General features: G+C 47.5%; 1 protein-coding gene across 2 annotated transcripts in view; it reads left to right on the forward strand.

Moving 5' to 3' along the window:
• The first annotated feature begins 734 nt into the window (after nt 1-734).
• Cystm1 (cysteine rich transmembrane module containing 1) overlaps nt 735-4,519 on the forward strand; it is a 54,873-nt gene continuing 51,088 nt past the window's right edge. The window contains exon 1 of one of the 2 annotated variants that reach the window (XM_021150787.2): nt 735-927. The gene's annotated coding sequence lies outside the window, so the exon portion shown is untranslated. The remainder of the gene's footprint in view (nt 928-4,519) is intronic. The other variant, XM_029471962.1, reaches the window with a different exon arrangement.

Genomic DNA, 4,519 nt, shown 5'->3' on the forward strand with positions numbered 1-4,519 from the left:
GGCGTGGTGGCACACGTCTTTGATCCCAGCATTCGGGAGGCAGAGGCAGGCGAATTTCTGAGTTCGAGGCCAGCCTGGTCTACAGAGTGAGTTCCAGGACAGCCAGGGCTACACAGAGAAACCCTGTCTCAANAAAAAAAAAAAAAAAATCAGTTTCCAAAATGAAAAATTAAGCTTTTTCTCCCAAGTAGAACTAGGAAGCTTGTTATAGGGTGTTCTCCGGAACCACGACCGGTTCAGGAATTTCTCTCCCTGTGGCAATAGGAGATTTGAGGAACAAGAGGTCCTGGTCTGGACTCTGGTCCTACCCTTCGGATTCTTGCAATTCGTCTCATTACATTCTCATGCATTGGTCACACTACTGCAGCAAGGTTTATGGGAAGTAGCCAAAGTGCAATTTAGTCATTAGCCTCAGCTCTTGTCCTCTCACGTACAGATCTATAGCAGGCCCCGAACTTAGCAGCGGAGAAGAGGCCAGGCAGCAGCATCAGCAGCAGCAGCAGCAGCAGCAGCCCTACATGATGTGTACCGAGCTGGTCCTTAGCCCCCCTACCCTTTTTCCCAGGCTACGTCCGGTCTTAGCGACGTGGGGCCGGGTGCTCGCAAGGACCCGAAGTGAAACTCTAGATACAGATCGGGGACCACAAGGAGCTAAGGGACAGGTTTAAGTCCCGAACGTGGTGCGGAGACATGGAGAGGAGGGGGCGGGGCTCGCGCTATGACACCGCCCTCGCTTGGTTCCGCCCCCTCGCGCGTTGCCAGGGAGATCAGGTGACTCCGGGCTTCCAGCGCTGGAGGCTCGGGTGACGTCAGGCGCGCCGCTGCGGCTCAGTGGCTCGCGACAGGTGCGGCGCTGTTGGCGTAGTCCGGTCCGGTCTTCTTCAGTCGGGACCGGGTCAGCGAGCGGCTGCTTCGTGGAGCAGAGAGGTGAGGGCTCTGGGCTTGGAGCCGGGCGGCCAGCCTGGGTTAGGGCGCAGGGAGACGCGGGCGGCTGCGCGGGGAGAGCTGACTGGGACCCGCAGAGCGGCGGGTTGGGACGCGCGGCTCCTGAGGAGAGAGGACCCCACTGCTGCCCTCGCCCGGCGCCCTGGGGCGGACTGAGTGTCTCCCGCAGTCTGCTGGGCCCGCTGGGCTCGGGAGTCCGGGGGTTGGGAACGGAGCGGGGCTCGCCCCACCCTGTCTCCAGGGATGTCGGCCGGAAGCTGCTGGATTTCTTCGCCTTAGGCTGCGGTTTCTGTAGCTCCGCGACCGACCTGTGTAGGGTCGAGCTTGCGTGGGAGTGGGAGCCGGGTGCTGGGGTGAGCCGGTGTTGAGTAGGTGTGGGCGCAGGGAACCCCGGCCGCTTGCTAAGGGCGCCGGATCCGAGTGTACACCTGTTGAGGAGGTGAAACCGGAGAGGGTTTTGAGTGAGGACAGGTAAAAGGGGCCCTCTGAGGAAAAAGACCCGAGCCTTGAACTCCAAGGAGTGTTTACTGGGTATATCTGGCATGGAGAGTTTGGAGCATGAAGTTGGGACCTGTTGGGAAAAGGCTTGGGTGTCTAGCAGAGGCGTTGTATGCCCTAGGGAGCCATTAAGACATCGACTGGTTTGGGAAGTGGGAACACCATGATAAGGACACACTGAAGTGGTTGGTGTTATTCTGGAAAAGAGGTGACAACACTTGAACTCTAGTATATTTTATAATAGATTTGGTCGGGGTTCAGGCAGCCGAAATAACATTTCATCAGGTTTTTGTCTTTATTCTAGAAGGGACATACCCAACAGTGTCTTATTTTCTTGTATTCCATTTGACTGGACAGATGACAGATGAGAGATATATGTTTCTTTCTATTTGCTTGGAGACTGGAATGTTCTCAGCACATTTCAGAGGCTTCAGATTGTCTTGCAAAAAATACCCCTAACCCTAGGGTGAAATTCAAACCAAACTGATTGAGTTTTAATGTGGGAAGTTACTAAAGGGAATTAGCACCAAACTATGATGTGGAACGTTGAGTAAAATGTAAATTTTAAGATGGATTTTTTTTTCAGCTCAAATTTTTTTCCTGCCCAACTTCTCTCAGAGTAAGATTGCTTAGCTTTACTGCGTATGAAGGATGTGTGTGTGTGTGTGTGTATGTTTCTGGTTTTGACTTTGAGGAGATAGTCTCAAACATAGTCCAGGCTGGCTTCTGTCCTCATACAACTGAGTCCAAGGCTTTAAACACCTCATCCTCCTGTCTCTACCTTCCAAGTACTGGGTTTAGAGGCACACACCATAAACAAAGCACTTAAACTTTGTTTAAATAGTAGGCTATTTTATTTTGACTTCCTGAGAAGCCCAAAAAGTATATTTTGGGTTTATAAGGAGGAATGCTTTGGTGATTTATATATATATATTTGTATTCCTTAAAATACATTGATGCTGTTGAAGCATCAAGTATTTTGTTTTCTGTAAAGAATTGAAGTGGCCAAACCAATTTGTATTGTATTTGTTTGACTTCAGAAAACAAAATTGGGCCTCTGGGGATTTTGTACAGTGGAAAGCAGTTTAGGGAATTGTTGAGAACTTAGGAAGGTGTCCTCAGCTGGTTTGTGTGTAAATGTAGAAACTGGTACAGCACTCTGGAGAACCTATCTAGGGTGGTTGAGACGGGGAAAATGAACTGCTTCCAGTCGGTCGGATCAGTGAGATCGGTCTCTGTAAATGAAGTCCTGAGAGGTGATTTCAAAACATGTTCAACCACAAAACTGCAGTGTGTCTAAAGGCCACAGGGGTTCTTTTTTGTTTGTTTATTTATTTATTTATTTATTTATTTAATTTTTTTTGTTTTTTGTTTTTTTGTTTTTTTTTGAGACAGGGTTTCTCTGTGTAGTCTTGGCTGGCCTGGAACTTGCTCTGTAGACCAGACCAGACTAGACTGCCTTGGAACGCACAGAGATCCGTCTGTCTCTCTCCCAAGTTCTGGGTTAAAGGTGAGTGCCACGGAGGTACTTAAGTGTCTCTGCAGGAACCTAAGAATTGTTGGAAATTAGATGCCTTGGGGCACATCAAATTTTTTCCTGATAAATAAACAGTTTTCCAAATTTCTGATGATATTTCAGCTGCTGAACTAATTCTGCCTCCTTTGGAAAGAAACAGATTTTCCTCCTATCTTCCCTCTCCCAGTCACTGGGAGCTGTCAGGACAGTTAAGTAGGCTGAGAGCTTTTTTGGAATTTTTCCACTTTCATTCACCCTGGCCACACCCACGTTTTCTCATTGGTAGAGACCTTAAGAGTTCATTGTCAGGAGAAAAAAATGTTAGTGTGCTTTCCTAAACACAGGCTGTGATAAATACCAGGGCTGGCCTTCCAGCATTCAAGACACAAGGTTTTCCTTACACAGAATGGAGCCAAAGACTAGTGATGTAGCTCACTGTCAGAGTGCCTGCCAAACCCACATGACCCACATGGGGGTCTATCCTCACACCAAAGTGGAAAAAGTTGTTTGTTGTGGTGGTAATAATTTAATCTCAATCCTGGGTTTCTGCTCCACATTAGATGGGGTTTTGTTGTTGTTGTTGTTCCCAGATGAAAGACACAAAACTTGTATTTATGATAAGCCTTAAAAGCACTAGAGCTGGGCAGATATTCACCCTCAAAGCTATTATGTCTACTTCCCTACTAATAACCCTGAGTTAGAACTTACCATGCGCCGGGCAGTGGTGGTGCACTCCTTTAATCCCAGCACTTGGGTGACGGAGGCAGGTGTGTTTCTGAGTTCGAGGCCAGCCTGGTCTACAGAGTGAGCTCCAGGACAGCCAGGACTGCACAGAGAAACCCTACCTTGAAAAACCAACCCAACAAACAGAACTTACCATGTTACATCTGAGCAGCTCTTAAGTCCAATTGGCCAGCCCTCATGCCCATGTTTTCATAACCCACCTACCCCATGGCCCCCTTTCCTCTCTCCACCTTCTTCTCTTTCTCCTGGTTTGGTTTTGCCTCAGACCCCAAGCCCAGGAACCAAAACTCCACCTCTCTCTCTTCTGCCCAGCTATAGGCTGTAGGCATCTTTATTCAATCAATAGTTTTAAATTAATGAGCAAGGTTACACGGCACCATTTTGCTTACGTGAAGATTTCCTCATCCCTGCAGGAAACCGTGGCCAGCATTACAATAAACAGCAACAGACCCAACCTCAACATGTTGTAATTCCAGTGATAAGGAAAATTGCTAGTTCCAGGTGGGCTATATACTGAATTTGAGCCAAACTTGGGCTATGCAGTAACACTGTCTCCAAAATAAAATAAAATGAAATAAGTGAGAAATCAAAAGAATTACGCTAAGGTGAGAGACTCAAACTGGTATTTTTTGAGCCCTTCACCTTAGTCACTCCCTTCTTGTGTCACTCCCTTCTTGTTATGGTCTGTACCTTCTTCACAGAGACGTAATTAATAAGAAGCTATATGAGATTTGAACAGCTCCAAAGCAGGACATTTCAATTCCTGGATGAGTGCTGTACTTTGAGATGTAGCAATTTTTTTTTTTTTTTTTTTTT

The sequence above is a fragment of the Mus caroli genome, chromosome 18, assembly GCF_900094665.2.
Source record: "Mus caroli chromosome 18, CAROLI_EIJ_v1.1, whole genome shotgun sequence".
Classification (NCBI taxonomy): domain Eukaryota; kingdom Metazoa; phylum Chordata; class Mammalia; order Rodentia; family Muridae; genus Mus; species Mus caroli.